General features: G+C 32.0%; 1 protein-coding gene across 5 annotated transcripts in view; it reads left to right on the top strand.

Annotated features, from left to right (window-relative positions):
• LOC120774072 (uncharacterized protein DDB_G0284459) overlaps positions 1 to 20210 on the top strand; it is a 147609-nt gene that overhangs the window by 43214 nt on the left and 84185 nt on the right. For 3 of the 5 annotated variants that reach the window (XM_040103387.1, XM_040103386.1, XM_040103384.1), the window contains one exon: positions 19627 to 19653. The exons of the other annotated variants lie outside the window; for them this stretch is intronic. The gene's annotated coding sequence lies outside the window, so the exon portion shown is untranslated. The remainder of the gene's footprint in view (positions 1 to 19626; positions 19654 to 20210) is intronic. 5 annotated transcript variants of the gene reach the window in all.

Below are 20210 nucleotides of genomic sequence, written 5' to 3'. Positions count from 1 at the left end.
AGTCACACAGCGGGCGCTGCTGATATTAACTGTGTTTTTATGCTAATCCAATTGTGTGCTCCATTGGTGTACCTATACCTATGACTGTATGGGTTAGAGAGAAGTACGTAACTGTGTTAGGAGACACGCTAGCAAGATATCAACTTACCGCTATTGCTTAGATAAATGCCTGTGTATTTACATACTGGCATTTGTACTTAAATGTACTTGCGGCTTTTGGTTAATACCTACATATGTTCGGTTGCACTTCATTTGCATTGCATATAAAAATAATAACATTTATTGTTGTTGTAGTTGTTGCAAATAACGTATGATGTAATCAACAGTTAAGAATCAACAAAAGTAAAGGTAAAATAAAGAAAAAAAATATCATTAGTTCTTGAATTCACTTTGTTACTTTTCTCATTGAAGAATTAATTTCTTAAGTCGCCTTAAACTAAACTCAATTTATTGATTTCTGTTCACATCTAAGCTTTTCGAACATTTTTTTCATGTCGTAGTATGAAGTTTTCTAGTTTAGAGTGATTTTTGGGACCGACAACTAAGATCAATTTCTGTTCACATCTGAGCCCATTATGCACATCTTTTCTGTCGTACTATGAAGTTTTCGAGTTTAGCATGATGTTTAGAACAATGACTTTTATGCTCAAATTTGAGCCGGACCGACAAAAAAACTACGTTTTCAGGTATTCTGATACAAATCCTTATTAGTGCCTTCCGAATTGGCTTCTGAGCAAATAAAAGCATGCCAACGCTAAATTTGATATTCTACACTTGTTATAGTCTCTACTGGTCTTTCAAAGGAATATGTTGTTTTTTGGTTTTCAGAGCGCTATCGGTATATTGTTGAACAGTTTCGACGTCTTATTTTTAAACGCAAGTCTTTTAACAGTAATGTTGAGTTTGATGAATGTAGCATCCTTAGCAACACTTTCAAGTATCTCTTTTGCGACCACTTCTCGACGATGTTTTTGCAATAGATTCAGGTTTTTTGGTAGGAGTCTTGCCTTGACAAGCTTCATAAAAAACCATTCGCAAATATAAAATGTATGTTGAGTCGATCCATAAGAGATATTGAGTTCCTTTGGGATCTGATGCTAACATGACGATTTTCAAGCACTTTTGTTTACATTATTCGATGTTATCGTAATTAATAGATTTGAATAGACATATGAAGCATTTTTTTGATGACTCTACGACCTTCACTGAATGCTTTGTGCCACTCAATTACTCTTGAGAAGATTTAAGGTAATATTAAAAACAACAAATTTATGATTATTTAATACCTATCCCATCTGTAATTTTTGGAACATGTTTGAAAATATTTGAAATGTCATTTATTTATATAGAAAACGGGTCATCAGAAGTTCAAACATTACAAAAATATGAAATAAATCTTCAAATAGGGTAACATAGTTTATATAGTTTATAGCTTTCTAAGCAGATAACTTCGCTTTGGAACTTAAAGTGTGCTACAATAAAATTGTGTATCGACATGGAAAGATCCGATAAGACATATATGTATATACGTCCAAATATATAAATATATGTAAATATATATAACATCTGTAAAATTGTTCGTCTGTTACTTTTATGGTGCTGAAGCTTAAAGGTATGACTGTTTGGCCCAGAAGTTAGGAAGCCATACGTAGAGGTATCGATGACAAGCTGAACTAAACTAGTTTGACAGCATACAGACAAACATCTGTATAAACATATAGACACACATTTGTATACGCGTGTAATCGCAGGTATTATTAAATGCATGTAAATACTTACAAATACCGACAAATATGCCTTTATTTGTATGAAAAGTCGCATGAGATTGCTTTCCACATTGATGAATGTATCTGCCAATCGGCGTACTCGCATACAAATATTTCATAAAAGGTGCGCGGAGCTTAAATTTTTCTTCGTACAAAGTGGTGGATACTTCAATTTTTATTTTTAATTTGATTAACACTCTTGATTATATAACAGTTTTCACATTCCATTAACGGCAGATAATTAACTTGAGATGAAGAAATTTTTATTTGCTCACACTCGAATATTTTTTGTATTATTTTTAATTTTTTTCTATTTTTTGTATAATTTTTTTACATTTTTTTAATGAGCTGAAAAGCTGCTTATGTTGTAAGTAATAATGCAAGTACCTTGTAATATTGAGCAAATGAAAACTTATGAATTTGCTTTTACGAGTACACCTATTGGCTGTATTGATTGACTTGTTGCCGCATATAATGAGTTCGTGGTTGTGAAGGCACTGTGCTGCAAAGCGTCGGTGGTTTGTTGCTTATTTATTGCATAAGAGTTAAATAATGTTAATGCTAGCCAAATATGCTGCACGTGCATTTATGTGTGAGTTAAGAGGTTAGAGGTACTAATTTTTAGCAGCAAAAGGCTAAATGCGAAATAAAAAAATCGGAATTTTTATTAAAAAAATATATATATAAAAATAAATATAAAAAAAAAAAAATTGTAAAAAAAAATAAAAATTAAAAATATGTACATATATATATTAAAAAAAAAGTAAATTAAAATAATAACTAAATGAAACAATAAAATAAAAATTCAAAACATATGTTATGTTATATAACATAAAAACTAAAAATAATTCAAAAAAATTATAATAAATTTAAAAAATAGTATAATATTAAAAAAATAAATAAATAAGTAAAAATTAATAACTGAAACTAAAAAATTAAAACGTAAAAATTAAAAAAATAACATATAAATATAAATAGAAATAATTCAAAAAATTTAAAAAAATAAGAAAAAAGTAATACAAATTAGAAAAAAGTAAATATAAAATTAAATAAATAAATGAAAATAATAACTAAAACAAAAAGTTTAAAAAGTAAATAAAAATTAGGAATAATTAAAAATAAAAAATAAAAATAAAATTGAAAATATATAAATTAAAAAAAAAATTATAACTAAAAACGAAAAATTAAAAAAGTAACAAATAAATAAATAAATTAGAAATAATAAAATAAATATAAAAAAGTTGAAAAATCCCAAGTTGCTCTAATAGTATAATTTTTCTAACATTTAATACGAATTTTTTAAAATGTTTTCTACATTTCTTTCTAAATTTTTGGCAATCATTACAATGCCTATAAACTCGTTCCACTGTTTTGCTGCCTGCCGCGATGTCAGCGTACCAGAAATGGTTTTCTCAGCTAAAGGCAGACAAAAACAAGAAATCCGCATCAAAAAGATATCGCGGAAGAAAAATTTATGCATCACTTCACTTGACATGTGTTGCTGAAATGGATACCCAGCGCTTATAAATAAGCGCAATTGATAGGCTAACCAAGGCCTTATGTTATGGCTCAGTTGATGCCAATCGATGCAATGCAACGAATTCAATTATGAGCGTATGCAAAGTGTAAACTGCTGAATTTGTAATCGATTTTTGAGATTTGTAGCTTGAAAGTGTCGATTTGTTGGTTTTAAGATATTTACAAATGTGATTTTGAAATAAATTATGGATACACAAATAAAATTGAAATTTTGTTATAAGCACGTATACGCTATGGCCAACCAAAAGGTGAAATTTGGTTTGGTTCTATAATTTTTTTTATGTCAGGTGAGAAAAAAATGCGTATAATGCAAACCGGGGTTGTATTTCTATAAACACCAACAAATCAATTTTACATCGGTTTTTTAAATATTTTTTTGTGCAATAAATGTGGAGTTTGTGAGTAGTGTTTGATCAAAATTGACTGACAAAAAATGCAATTCCAAACTCCAAAAGTGGCTCCTGATCCAATACAGACATGCAAACACTTGATCAAATTTTGCGTATATTAGCATAATAAGTCTCGGCAGAAATGGGCTTCAATTCCTTCAGCCAATTTTGCTGTTGTCGGTATCGGTTCATTTTTGGAGCGAAGATTGTTAAAAGAGCCTATAAAGATACATTGAATGAATGTAGGGTCCACAGTCTATTCGGCAACCATCTACTCAAGGTCGTTTTTGCAAACTGCTCAGATATTTTTGTACGGGTTGACACTCTTCATATTCGAAGCATTAACAAAATGGTTGAGTCTATCCGTAAGAGATTTTGAGATCCTCTGCTATATCTCTGATACCAACGCAACGATTTTTAAGCACTGTTTCTTTAACTTTTTCGAAATGTCATTGTCATTAATAAAGGGGAATGGGATGGACGACTCGTTTGAGGAACGTTATCGATAATATCACGCCCTTCACTGAGTGACTTGTGCCACTCAAATACTTGTGTTTGCGATAAAGTAGACTTCCCAAAAGACTCCTGCATCATTTTCAAAGGTTCCGTTGACCTGATTTCATTGGACACACAAAATTTTAAGCAAACTCATTGTAAAAGTTTCTTCTGCAGTAAAAATCGTCAGACAAACTTTCTGCGTTGTAAAAAATCGCAACCAAAAACATACTAGTTAACATATGAAGTTAACAAATATAAAAAATATTGTATACATCTAGAAATAAAAACAAAAAAATATTTTTTCGATTTGGTCCGAGTCAAATTTGATCAGTTGGCGTAAAAGTTTTTTGTGTAATTTTCTATAATAAAATTTATAAAAATTAACTCTACTGTGCATAAAATCGATCAAAAATTATATTATCAAGACCTGTCAAAGTTTATAGAAATTAAACAGTCTTACACATTCCACATGTGGCTCTTTTCAAATATACTCCCTAAATTATTGAGTTTAAATAAATAAAATATATAAAATCTTCAAATATGATTTCAACATCTTATTCACATAATATTTATGGTGTCAGGAATAAGTTTAGTATCAGTAGTAACAACAACAATCTCCATACAAGGGTCTACCCAATGTTACTAATTCGTTTCGGACACACTATTTAACAACGCTTACAAATACATACGCATAAACAAACAGCTAATTATTATGTTAGTATGACAAATCACTACTTTCCACCATACTTACATGTGTAGCCACTTAAAAAATCGAATCATCATATTTCAGTTTGGGCCACACCTCAGACATTCCGAACAGCTTCCTACAACGCGTTCGAACTATTACATTACAAGTCTTTCACCTGCTGCTCACTTCGCGCCAATATTTGAGGGGCATACAGGCGCTTGGCCGTTACCTGAGAGCCGGAATTATTTGTGTTGGCGATAAAAGTTTTCAAATGATTACATATGACCTGCTTATTAGCTATTTACAAATATATAAACATGTGAGGAAGTATATATACACATATGTATATATAGCATGTGTGTTTATATATCCATTTTGATTTTGTGTCTTGTCTCTATCAATTTGATTGACGGAAATGAAAATCACAATGGTAACATTTGAATTCGGTGGCTGTTTCGCATGTTGGCGCGCAATTAAATGTTATTACAGGTGAAATTGGAAGAAAAATGCTTTTTCATTATTTTCGCCAAAGCGCAAACTAATTTCATTATATTATATAAATCGCATGCTAGAAAAAAATCCTAAAAATATCGCCGAAGATCAGGCAACGCGCGGCTTTCTTTGGGATCGGCAACAAACAACATTTGATTGCACGAATTATTATTTCGCAAATATTTGTACGTACATATGTACATATGTACATTTGTAATTGTTGGTTGGTGAAAAATATTTGCAAAACAGCTGAGGTGTCTGCCAGTGAACTGCCATTACATGCCTACATTTGCATAGACAAGTAAAAGCAGGAACATATGCTATATACATACTTATTTATGTATATTTGTATGTTTGTTAAACCTTTTTGTTAAAGAAATATTTTAAGTTCGCATAGCATCTCTTGGCTGCGCCGCTGGTGCGACTTAAGGTGCGTCACGCTATTTCATGCTGCCACAACAAGCCACACCGCGCCACGCCACACACATGACAGTCGCCAGCGCACTCGACACGCTTTTGACAGTGAAAGCTTCGATTTAATTAGCGTATGCATGCCAACTAAATAAATGCCTAAAAAATATTATTATAATGAGAAGCGAAATTGATGAAAGAAAGAAATGCTCATGCGATATGCCGCACAGCGGTACAGCAATTTATGTTAGGAAACTCCATTTGCAAGCGTGTTGATTTCAATTTAAATAACTAATATAACTGTACAAGCCATTATTTATAGGAGGGTTGTGATTGGTTAGCGCATTTTGACTTCTTGAAATTTTTCAGGTATACTAAAAAGGTATGTTAAGTTTGCTAACCATTTGTCGAAACCGTCGATATCGGACCACTATAACAGGTCTTGTTTGAGAAACGTTTTTATTTCATAAGTTATCATCAAGAAAACTGGCATGAACTATTATCGAAAGCAACGTTACAATTTCAGAAGAAATTGTTCAGATCGTATCACTATATCATATACAAAACTTATCGATCAAAATCCAAGTCTTGTATGGAAAATTTTTTTATTTCACAAGATATCCTCACGAAATCTGGTATATATTATTTTCTAAGGCAACGTTTTAATTCCCTAAAACATTGTTCAGATCAGACTGCTATAACAAATAGCTGCCATACAAACTGAACGATAAAAACCCAGGTCTTGTATGGAAACTTTTTTATTTGAAAAGATATCTTCGAAAAATCCAACATGGATTATTATCCAAGGCAACGTTATAAATTCTGAAGAAATTGTTCAGATCAGACTACTATAGCATATAGCTACCATACAAACTGATCGACAAAATCCAAGTCTTGTATGGAAAAGTTTTTTATTTGACAATGTATCTTCACGAAATTTGTCATGGATTATTGTCCAAGTACAGCGGTGCAAATTATTCAGATCGGATCACTACAGCATATATGTAGCTACCATACAAACTGACCGAACAAAATCCATATAAAGATATTTTTATATCCTTTTATGCAATAAGAAATGCAACTGTCAAGGGTAAATTATTTATCTGCGCTTTTATACTGTAAAAAAGCTTATGTATATTTCTAACCTTATTTTATTGCTAAGTTCTACGCCACAACACCCCACCAAGCTTGCATGAGCTCAAACATGTACATGTGTGCATATGGGGGTGCAAAATGCTCAATAACAAAAACAAAAAAGTGCAGGCAAGAAAACCACACACAACCACATATAAACCTAATTAACTGTTGTTCTCAATTTTATTTGCGGCTTTCATTATTTGCTTTTTTAATGAATAACAGTTTCACTTTTTGAATGCCAAAAATAGAAGTAATCAATGTATTGAGACCTACATTATGCTTCAGACACACACCTACATTATTCTTTATTTATATGAAGCGAAAATATATGCACAGGGCATATACATATGTATATAGACAAATATCTTTGCGTTTATATACGTTAGTAAGCTTACTTAGTCATGTTGCGGTTGCACTTGTTGTATGCATATACAAAAGTACATATATTTGTAGTTGTTTAAACAAGAAAAATCGAAACCACAGCCGAAGAGTGTGAGAAAGATATGTGCTGCACTAAGTTGCTCTAATATATATCCACCATATGTAGGCACATACTTATGTATATGTGTATGTGTATGAGAATACATTTGTATGCACGTTAGTGTATACATATATATGTTTTGGAGTCGCCACTGCAATCAGTTAACCTCAATACCGTTCAACACCGGCGGTCATATGAGTGAATTGCATAGAAAAGGCGTTATGGTGTTGCTGACGCTGGCGGCTGTCAGCGGTCAGCTCAACTAGCTAAATTGGCATGCAACAAAAAATTCAAAAAATTGGAAAAAAAAACGACAACAACATGCATGCTTTTTCTTTATAAATTTTTGCTTTAAATTTTTTCATTATTTTTTTGCTTTTCATTGCATATTTTTTTGCCTATGTTGTCACTACTTTCAACTTCAGCGGGAGCTTGATTTCTTTTCCATGCACTTTTGACGACTTACTCACCTCACACGGTAGTCTTCTTTTGTTTTGTTTTTCGGCCAGCACTTGTGTGCTTGGAATATGGAATTCTATCACACCGCAACACCCACACACTGGCACACATTCAAGATGGTTTTCTGCATTGCAAATTTTATTATACCATTTCAAAGTGATGCTTCTTCTTTTTCCTCAGCTTTTGTTGCCATATGAAAATTGCAATGGTTTAGATATCATTGCTTCTTAACTTTCTTGCTGCCATTTTCTATTACTTACATGCCATTTTTTTTCTAATTTTTTAATGCACGATTTTATCTACTTAGCTGCTTCTTTTCACGCTTCTATTGTCTTGCAGCTCACATAGTTTGGTATGCATCTCTCATTTTTCTTTGTTTTCAATTTCTATTCGTTTTTTTGTATCTTTTCTTTATGTTTTTTGTTGGCATTGTTCACCACTTGTATTCGGGTATTCGTTTCGTGTGCATAGCAGTATTTTTACCTCAGGGAGTTTCGAATACAAAAACTACAAAATGCTTACAAACATACATACTATGTATATCGTAGAAGTTGCAGCTCTTCTCTTTTTGTTGTTCGATTCTTCATTAGTCACTTTCCATTTTTAAATTTTTCGTGGTCGGAAAGGTGAAACGTTTTCATATTGAGTATTGGGTTTTCTGGCGAAAATTAAAAGTTTAAGGTGTTTGTAATCAGTTGACCATATATTCCATTTTCAACGTAATTGTGACTTAAACTTAAACTCAAGCTTAAACTTAGACTTAGACTTAAACTTAAATTTAAACTTTAACTTAAACTCAAACTTAAACGTAAACTTAAACTTAAACTTAAACTTAAATTTAAACTTAAATTTAAACTTAAACTTAAACTTAAGCTTAAACTTAACTTAAACTTAAACTTAACTTAAACTTAAACTTAAATTGAAACTTAAACTTAAACTTAAACTTTGACTTCAACCAGCGGGGCGAAAAAAATAGAACAGGAATTCTTTAACTAAAAACCTTAAAAAAAAAATTGATCCACTAAGGAGTGCTTTGATATAAATATGTATTTATCGTATTTTAGAAATTCAGAAGTGAATGTGTGTATGTATGTATGTATGTATAACCCCTTACCTCCAACAATGACGAAAATATGACTTTTTTCAAGGAAAGGTATATTGACGTCTAATAAATATTTAATGAAAATTTCACGCTTTCAGTAAAATATTAAATTAAGAGCACCATCATTAATCATAATTTTAATGTACACCAACACAAATACAAAGAAAACTCAATAAATTTGAAACAAAATGCGATTGATGCAAAGGAAAGTATGAGGAAATTATTAAGAGTTGATGAGAATGCTAATATACACGCATGCATACATACGTACCATATTGTTTTATTTGCCAAATGCATATTCATACATTCACACATACATACACATAGCATTAGAAAAGTGCATTTTATTGGCAACAGAAACTCATTTGCTTCTTCCGAGGAAGTAATTATAGCAGTTGGTAATTAAAAACAGTAAATGCATTGCAAAAAAAAAACCAAACTACAATAACAACAAAAACGTAAGCAACATCCATATATCGAACATAATATGCCTGCAATGTGAGATGATATGTGAGAGCAACAGCAGCAGCCGAGCAGCAACAATGAAAGCAACAAGAATAAATGAAATGCGAGAAAGAAAAACGTGTACGAAAAAGAAGCGAATGAAGAAGTAGCATCAGTGGCAAATACATTTGTACATTCCAGCACCTGTGTTGAGCGTGTTTGGCGCGTAGAAGTGAAAAGTTGGTGCGCACTTGTTGTTTAGCTGCTGACAATCGAGTGCGCAGCAGCAACAGCAACAGCAACAAAAAATAGCAATAATAACAACAATAGAAACAACGACGGCAACACAAACAATAATACCAGCAACAACGACAATAATATCAACAACATCAGCAAATATTCCAGCCACAACGTTGCTGCCAACTTTTGTCAACAACAAGTGCATGAGTGTTGCAAAGTGAAAGTTTGGCATTTGAATTTCTGAGTTGTAAACTTAAAGTTAATCAATGAATGGCAGTGGGAATGGGCAACCGCACACATATGTATGTACATATACAATGCGCATAAATACAAATGTATATAAAGGCTTGTAGGTGTACCCAGCTGATGTTGAAAGGGTGAAATGGTTGGTTTTGTTGGAATTTCACACTTTACGACAGTTTGGTGTGTTGTGTATATTTTTTTTTTTAATTTTTATTTTTTTGAAGTTAATGTTTATTATTTACCTCTCTCAAGCCTTAGGCATTCTTCCATTCAAGTAGGCAGATGCAGAAATCACGGCCACTTCAAATTAGTTTAGCAACAAATTTTGTCAAATATTTCTAAACGCTCTTCTTCTTCATACTCAAAAAATGTACACATATCATTTCGCTTCTTGACTACTCGAAAATAAAACTCCAAAAAATTAAAAATGTTGAAAGGCCAACTCAAAATATACATACGTTTAAAGGAGCGAACGCGTTGTTATAAAATTGTTCATTCAACAACAATTGCATTGTACCATATGAACGGCAACAGTGCTCTTCGTGGCGAATGCCGGTATATTAAAGAATGGTTGAGTAAAAGCAAAAGTGTGTGAAGTGGCTGGGAAATAGTGAATGCAAGTTATTGATTTTAATTAAGACGAAGCTCTTTTAAAACGCTCTCATACGCATAGAAACTCATAGAGCCTCATAAAGCCTTTAAGTCTTATACATACTTTCACAAGAGTGGTGAATTTAAAACCAAATATTATAATAAATTTTGGATTAAACTGAATTTTGAAACAGTTGGCAACTCCGGTCGATTTTTTATTTAAATTTTTTCTAAAATTTCTCAAGTTAATACTTACTTTTTTTTTTACTTTTTCTTTCCAAGTTATGGAACGCACCTAATATAGCTGATTTTTATTGTATGTATTTACACCATAGTAAACGAAGCCTCTTCTATTCACAGTTAGGTGCAGAAGCCTGAACCTCTACAACTCTCTCACTCTCTCAATTAAACTACTCAATTCTTATCTAATAATCTATGCCTTTTAAGCTCATATACTACAATTTTATAGAAATATTTCAAATATTTTTTCTTAATCACACTCTTCGAAACCAATTTCTAAATGATTTTGCTTTCTACATACTCGTTCAAAATTTTCTCCAAACTTAGCGGCAAAGCAGAAAACAACTTGTTTTTTTCGTTTTTGTTCTCCTTTTTGTCTTTTTTTTCTTTTTTTTTATAATCACGGTCACGTGATACAGCAGTGCAGAAGTTTGATTTTAGGAAACAATTTAAATTCGATTTTTTTTTATATATTCACTAACTGTATATACATATATTCACCATTTTAAGGGATTGTTGGGTATTAATTTTTCCAAATTTTTTTTTTTACATTTTCTGTTTTCTAATACCCTTAGAATTAATCTAGAAACCCACTTTTTCATTGGAAGGTTTCGAAAAAAGCCCAAAAATAATAATACCGCTCGACGTTCGGAGCGCTCGGAGTGTGCACCTCAAACTATAAACGCGTTTTTCTCAAACACGCACTTTTTTAAACTGGCACTCAACCGATTTGCTCAATATTTTTTTCAAATGTTCACAAAACGCCTGGCTATCGTCCCTATATTATTTATAATTTATTGACAATGTTATGACAAAATTTATGTAAAAAATATGTGGAAAATTAAAAAAAAACTACTTTTTTATTTATCTAAATTTTTTCATGATTCTATTAGGGACGATAACCATTCACGTACTTTTTAAGAATAAATTGGGTTTTTGTATTTCAGCTGATCCAAACATAAGAAATCGTTTGCGCCAGTGAAAAAACACATCGCATTCATGCCGCCATTTCTCCGACAGTTGTCATCAAAAAATTCCGAAAAAAAATTGTTTATACACTCCACGATATACCTCGTGACATGTGAAAAAAGTTCTATTGTACTTAGAATAAAAATTTCTATGAAAAAAAAATTGTCAAAAAAACAGGCAAGATTACCCTACTGACCCCTTAAACCATTTCATGCAGTAGGTTTTTCATAAGAAAAGCTCACCTTTCTTGTAAGATGGCACTGGGTATGCCCCTTAATATTTCATAAATAAATTTTATGCTATTTTTCAAATCATTTCATATACTTACATATGTATGTGGGCACTAACTTAACTTTGTGACCTGTTCATGTTATTGGTTGTATTAGAAAAATATTACAAATGCGTTGTTTTGGCTTTTGTAAATAGCACTTACTTTTATTATACGAGTGTTGGCCTTTAATTAGAAATATTAGCATTAAACAAAATATTAATAAAATTGTTAGTTTCATTTTGAATTTTTTTTTTTAATTTTCTAATCGAGCTTTAAGTAAACGCAAACAATTTAAGCATTTCTGCAAACCCTGGCGTTCGTTGTCGAAATATATCTTTTATATGCTCGGAGTTTTTATTCATATCGTTGCCCTACAGCAAACGCTCTGAGTTTTCTCGATACATTGCATAATATATATTGATGGTCCGCTATATTTTTATAAGATTGTTTGCCTATTATTTATTAACATTATTTAATTGAGGAATCATGTCACCGTTAAACATCCGCTGATCTGCTCGCTCTTTAGCAAAAAAGCAAACCCTCTTAGCTAAAATCTTTTTCAACAATTTGCGTTGAAAATCCGGCCATTTCTGTTGGGCACACTAAAGACTGTATAAAATATTTCAATATTTTAAGAACAAAAAATTTAAAAATTGTATATATTTTCATATAATTATAATTTATTATAAAATAATCGACAGCGATTCCAAGACAGCTGTAGGGTATTAATTTTTTTTAAATGTTTTTATTGTAATTCTTATATCTAGTTTATAATAAAGTGCTGCTAATTCATAATACTAATAGTTATGTATATCTCATGTGTGCGTGTGTATACATTTCTGATGTCGTTAAAAAGAATAATGCCACGATGATAAGATTTTCATAGTAATTTTATTTAATAAGCCACTCTAAAGAGTAAATCGTTTCATAAAATATGTACGACTTTTTTTGAGTTGCCGCGACTTTGTCAAAAATCAAAGTTCGGACTTTCGCTTCGATCATTATTCATTACTTGTGTTCAACTCTAAGCAGAAAAATCCTTCTCACCGCCAGACACATTTTAGAAAGTCCCTCTAGAGATCGGCTGCAGAACAAGACATTTAGGTATCCAAGTTTTTCAAAATGATTTGCCGCTTATTAAAGTACATTAAATTTTGTAAATATACTATTTTTTTATATTTTAAATAAATTGGCTCCTGAAAACAAATATATGCAGATTAAACCCATTTTTCTAACTGCCAAGTGGATATAACAAATATATGAATCCCTTCAGATGTTCTAGCAATTGTCCATTAATCCACTTTATATCCTGGCTTCATAACTAAGATTTTTTGCTGAAATTTAGTTTTTCCTTTTTTTATCTAATTTTGTCAATCAATATTTCGTACAGCATATTCTCTTCGTACATAATAATTTTGACTATGTATATGATGGTATGTTAAAACGCCTACAGGAATAGCTCCATTTGGAAAAGACTTGTTGGAAATTCCATCACTTCCCTTGCTTGTGGCTATTGCACGATCCATTTAATATGCAAAGTTTTAATTATAAATATTATTATGATATTATTATTAAAAAATCATATAGTTTTAAAAAATCGTATTTACCTCTAACCCAAGTATATGTATGTATGTATGTATATGTATATATTGCGTTGGCACCAAATTTTCTCTTGGCCAATTATAATAGGAAAATCTTCTATAATTTAGGCTCAGGCTAATTTGTAACAGACTAAGCAAAAATATTAATCGAAACGTCATGTTGTTGCTTTGTATTTTATAATTTTGTTGCGTTAATGTTTGATGGATATGTCCCGTAAATAATTTATTTTCTTAAGAAATTGATTTTACTAATTTAGTGAGGCAAATACCATACATATGTATGTACTGAACGTATATACATACGTACATATGTATCCCGAAGTATAATGTATATAGCTTTTTCTAAAGTTTGCGGTCACAAATGTAGTTGCTCTTCATAATCAACCATTCAACCGAACCTTACTGATAAGCACGAACGCTATGTTGGCTGCTGATTATATATCTGGTCTTGGATATTCCGAGAAATGTGAAGAACCTTTAGATGTATCCTTTGGAAAAATCCGATATGATAAACTTGTCATCGACGGCCGTTAACTCGCCAGCGAGGTTTGCGAAGTTCGAACCAAATTTCCCAGTAAAATTGAGACCGATGAAAATTATCGAAAAGAAAGATACGAGTATTGTGATCTACAGTGAAATTGACAGATCCTAAAGTTTAGTGGCATGCGGATGATTTTGGCTCACTATTGTAAATTTTTTCTTTCAAAATCCCGTAAAACAAATAGGAACCTTGGTATGATTAATGACATCTTCTGACGCAAAAGCTTTCTAAAAACCACAAGCAACCACAACTGGAAACTCAGCTAAATGCAGTGACGTAATGGCGCAGCAATTTTGACTCACTGACGGTTGGACCATAGCAATCTATACTATTCTGACCTTTGAAAAGATCTCTAACTATGGTAAACAATGAGTTTACTTGGCTATTTACATATTTTCAATGCGAAAAAACTAACAGTTCTGCGCTTGTTCGTCTACTAATCGAGAGTCTACTACTTTTTGTGGCGTTTCTGCTTTCGCCACAACAAGTGAAATTTGCAAGTAGTGGCATCATTGTAAAAAAAAACTATGAAAAAAACTTTAAGCAACTCATCTTACAAATTTTTCACCAGACTGCACTTGCATGCTAACAATGCACCTAACCTCACTAAAGAAAAGATGCAAAGAGACGGGGTAAGTGATAATAAAAATGACAATTTCTCTCAAGTTGTTATGCTTGTTGGGTACTCTGGTTTCGCTTGTCAAGCATAATGAGTTTTTTTTTTGAATTCGTTTGTTTTTTGTCGTGTGAGAGTTTGTTATAACGCAAAAGGCTGCAATATAAATATGTGGTATTCTCAATAACTGGAGAATCAAACCGTCACATGGTATTATAATTTATTTAAAGGATGCCTATCGCGTATTTTTCCTTAAATATTATTTTTCCATTGAAAACTGATTTCATGTGAATATGTCATCCAAGAAAGGGAATATTTCTGCTATCAACCGAAACGGTTTCGAATAAGTTACAAGAAGTATTTGCTTCTTTTTTTATTTTGCGTTTATTTTTTATTTTTTGCACACAGCACGTGCTTCGTGTCACACCGATTAGCGAACTTCCATAACGAATTCAAACGTCACATATTGCTATACATAACCCCGACATAGTATGTTCCGTCGTATGTATATGAAAATGGAGTCAAAAACGTGTCGACTCGTTTGCGTTGACCCGCTTTTATGACGAGGTCATCAAAAAAAAATACAATAACATTTTCGCTCTCACTTAATCGGCAAGCAATTAGCCGTTACTTCTTCAGTTGGCTGACAATAAGGTATGTATGCATTTTCGTCGTATGTTTGATCGGCACATACGCTTTGTCCACTTTCAGGTCAACAAGCAGTGACTATGTAATTGCAAACCGCTTGTGACATAAATCTGGAAAAATAAATGTACGTACATATGTACGTATTCATATCCAAAGTGACTGAACGGTTTTCAATACTCATGCACCGAAGCGATGACTCGTTTGAACCCCGTTGTTGGCTCAAGGTACAATTATTGTTATGATTAATAAATAATAGAATTGTTATGCTTTAATACAACAACCAAAATGAATCGAACCAGTTTTGGTTTATTATGTGATATTTTTGTTTTGAGAGGCCTTTCAAATTATATGAATACAAAATCTGTTAACCGGGGCCAAGTTGTTATGCCAATTTTTTGTAAAAAAAAATCTTAAGTCTGCGCTATCGCTTGGCTATTTATAAATTTGTTACTCAAGTAATTTTATTGTTCCAACAGCACCAACAATTATTGCAACTTTGATTATGTGTAACATAGAATTTTAACCGTTTTTTCAGTGACTTGACAGATACTGTCTCCCAAATGGCTAATGCAACATGAGGCCGAGCATTGTCGTCTTGGAATTATTGCCTTGTTGCTCGTTGGTAATTCAGAGTATTTTGTGGCTATCGTTCACTTCAATTTGATTAGTTCTGGTTGATAGTGTATCTCTTTAATGGTTTCAGCCAGTCTTAGACGCTCAAAAACCATGTCTCCGAGATCATGAGCTGCAATTTCAGGCATCAAATAGTCGGTAATCATGGCATGATACGGGTCGCCATTGACGATTATGTTCTCAAAGGCATAATTGTTGAAGAAATATGGACCGATGATTTCACCGGCCCACAAACCTCACCAAACCGTTGTATTTTTTTTGTTTTGGTGAAATGGCAGCCCTTGAATCTCTTGAGGTTGCTCTTCCTCCCATTAAGCCAGAAATGAGCCTCATCGCTGAACAAAATTTGGCGGATTTTCATGGAACTTTTCAAGAGCCCATAAAACGAATTTTGTAAGCTTTCAAATTAAATTCTCGACGTAAAATGCGTCGAGTCGTTCCATACGTCAATCCGAGCTACTGCGAACGGCATAGAATTGACTCTCCATGTTTTCGTTTGCACTCTCAGCTACGGCTGAGACGACTCATGCGTGCGTGTTGAAAAAAGTACCTCTACTTGGATCACCCGTTATAATGAATTTGCTTGTTTTCCGGTTTTTTTTTTTTATAATAAAAAATAAAAATATTTTTTTTTACAAATTTTCTTGCTAGACTGAAAACAATAATATTTTTAATAAAATATTTGCGAACTATTTTAATAATGTCTTTTGTCGCTGATTTATGAAAATTTGATGTTAATCATTATTTTGGTGCCAACTAATTGCGATTCATTGCCACATTTACAAACAACATTAAAAACAAACCATTTTTAAAAGATTTTTTATTATATTTACATACGTACATATGTACATATAAGTATGTATATTTGTTTTTAAAAATGAAGGCTTCAAATAATGTATATATGTATGTACTTGTACCCGATTAATAATAATCAGTTTTTGAGAATTTCTAATTTTTTTTTTGTTTTTGTTTTTATTGGGTGTGAGTCAAAGTCGAAGTCTAACATAAGTATGTACTGTTTAGTGTACAATAATATATGTTTATCAGAACTATTCATTAAACAACAAACATCAATATATATATGAATGAATTTGACTAAGAAGTCACAGCAACAATCAAAGAGTCAGAGTTCAAATTGTTTTGACTCACATTAAAATATGTAAGTCGTCCGACGCAATATGTTTATCAGCATTCGAATGAGATCAAAACAATAGTAGCCGCTTACAGCAACAACAGATTATAGACGCAACTTAGATCTGTCGTCAATTAGCGTAATTTATTTTTCAACAAACATTTCTGAACGTGATTAAACTCTTACAAGCATAAAATTTCGGTTTTACCCAATACGTACCACTGTGGGCAAAAAATAATAAGACTTTTTAATTTATTGACCGAAATGGATTATTTTTTAGGTTGGGATAACTGTCAGTGCTATGTGTGTCGTGTGTCAAATGTCACATCAAAATTACCAGTAGTGTTTAGTATACGCTTGTCTTTCCGAAGTACAGAAAGTGCATTCGGCGATTTTAAAGATGAGTGAAATTATTCAACAAAGAAGTTCCATTGCAATGTGTGTGCGGCATCAAATTTCTAGTGCCGAAACGGCGTTCGGTGATAATTTTTTGTCAAGAGCAAGGGTTTTCAATTGATACAACTTATTCAAAGGGGGTCGAGAACGCGTTGACGACGAATAACGATCAGGACAGGCATCAACATCAACTGAATATAAAAGAAAGAAAAATAAAGGAGTTTGTACTTGAGAACCAATGACTGACAGTCAGAGATCTTAGTGGCATCGTTGGCGGAAAAATGGCAAAAAGTGGCCGACCAAAAGGATACATATTTTTTTATTTACAAAAAAAATAAATAAATTGAAATTTGATTAAAAGTACGAAAATCCTTTTGGACTACCCAATATTAATATTTCCTTACAAAGAGTGCTTTTTTGTTAACTAACCGTTAAATTATAAACATACATACATCAACATAAATCCATAAATATTGCCGCATATTTGCTCGCCTGCCACAACTGTCAACACTGCAACATATTGTTTTATTACTTTTTGAAAATTTTTATGCGAGTTAGTTACATTGTAAGACATCAGGCGTGAAAACTCAGCTCAAGAGTCGAATTACAAAATTTTTAAAAATAATAAATGCACTTAAAATTATATCACATGCGTATTAAAAAGGCGTAAATTTGCAAAAATTGTAGTTATTGCCCACATGCAAGTGGTTGCCTCAAGCAAATAAAACTTAGTGTTTTTATGGAGATATGAATGTGGCTTGTAGGAAATTTTCACGTAAATATTGAGTAGTTGATATACGACTGCAACGACATCTATTGACAAAATACGAAAATACTTTTTCGACTTCCCAATATTATCTTTAAGCATACTTGAAACTTATTGGTATGGAAATACTATATGCGCAAGGAAATATGACATAATGCTTTTAAGGCACTATACAGAGCTTCTAAAATACACCTTGTATATAATTCTGGAACAAATTTTGTACTTAAAGACTCTGGGTGGGGACTCATACTAGTCAGTTATACTTATTTTAGTACCAGAAATTGTAGAAACATTATTATCTAGTACTTGGAAAAAGCTTTCTGTAAAGCTTTTAGCATTTTTCTGCTGGTTAAAATCCGATATTTATATACATATGCATATTCACTTAAACAAGACACAGTTTATGTTGTTTATGTACATATGTTTGCGCTGAAAATCGTATAGCAATTAATGCCACCGACTGACAGGGCGTTAATGTTTTTGTGCAAACAATTAGCGCTATATATACACAGTACATAAAAGCAAATTCGTAATATTTTATAACAAAAGACTTTTACTGCTTAGGAATTTATTTGTGATTGACTTAACGCCCAGGCATAATTTTACGCTGTTACGCATTGTTTTACATAGGCAACTCTCAATATTATATATAATCGCCATATGCATTAGGGTGAGCAAAACAAATTTTAAGATACCAGATGGAGTACAGTTGCTATGTCCAAGAGGAGTAGTCGTCCTTTGGGATGGGTGCGCTTGATGCGAATTTTAACAGACTCTGCGACCTCACTATCGATACCTCCTGCAGTATATCATACCATGGGGTCCCCAGATGCTTACAGCGTAGTCTTGCCAATGTGGGACAAGTCCATTGTTTCCCTGGTGCTCTGCTCTAGACATTTCCTGCAGTCTTCTCGTTCTCTCAGCCCCATTCTTCGGGCGTGTGTCGCCACCGACACCTTTACAAATTTAGCTAAAAATCCTGTATTATTATCTTTAAATAAATTCCATAAGTTAATTTTTGGATGTGCATACACACATGTATCATAACTTGCATACATTCACACATTCCCACCACCCAGCAAGTGTTAAAAGCCAGCGCGCAGTTAATCTGTCCGCGGAAACACCCAACAAACAATACTTGTAAACAAAAAAAAGCAATAACAATGAAGAGTTAAACAATGCAAACGCATTTATAAAAATCAATTTTTAAACACCAGCCATTCATGCAAACTCACATTCGAAAGCAAACAATAATTGCCTCTATGTACATATGTATGTATGTGTAAATAAATTACTAATTTTTGTCTTTGTTTGTGTTTTCTTTTCTTTGCAGTTATTCGCTACATTTGTACAGCAATTGGTGAGTGTCAATCTATTTCCTTTTTCTGTTTATTTATTAATTTTAAATGCGAAAAAGTGAAATTCACTTTCTAACACTTCACAACTTGTGTGTGTTTAATTTGTATTTAAAAAGTTTCAATTTGAAAAGATGAAAAAAAACAACAATAAATAAATGTCTGGTGTTCGGTTATAGAATTTCTATTTCATAATTATCCATTCACTAATCATTTTTGCCCGCATAATTACACAGTGTCGATTATTGAAAATTATTTTTTAATACAAACACACACACATAAAAAATATTAGAAATGTAGGTATTTAAAAAAAAATAATATTCAAAACTTTTTCAAACTGGAAAATATAGTTTTCCGAGTTTTATATAAATGAAAGTTGCAGCGAAGCTTCAAGGTTACGATTAATTTACTTGTGTACATACATGTATTTTAAGTTCTGTTATGGTATAAATATATAAAGTTTATTAAAATAAAAAAGATTAAATCGAGCTACCGGGGAAATTAAGTAACATTCTATAAAAGAAAGTGTTAAATTGCATAGCGTTCGTTATAAAAATTTTAA

This window comes from Bactrocera tryoni, chromosome 4 (assembly GCF_016617805.1).
Source record: "Bactrocera tryoni isolate S06 chromosome 4, CSIRO_BtryS06_freeze2, whole genome shotgun sequence".
Taxonomy (NCBI): domain Eukaryota; kingdom Metazoa; phylum Arthropoda; class Insecta; order Diptera; family Tephritidae; genus Bactrocera; species Bactrocera tryoni.
The sequence above is the reverse complement of the archived record's forward strand: the minus strand, read 5'-3'. Positions and strand labels throughout refer to the sequence as shown.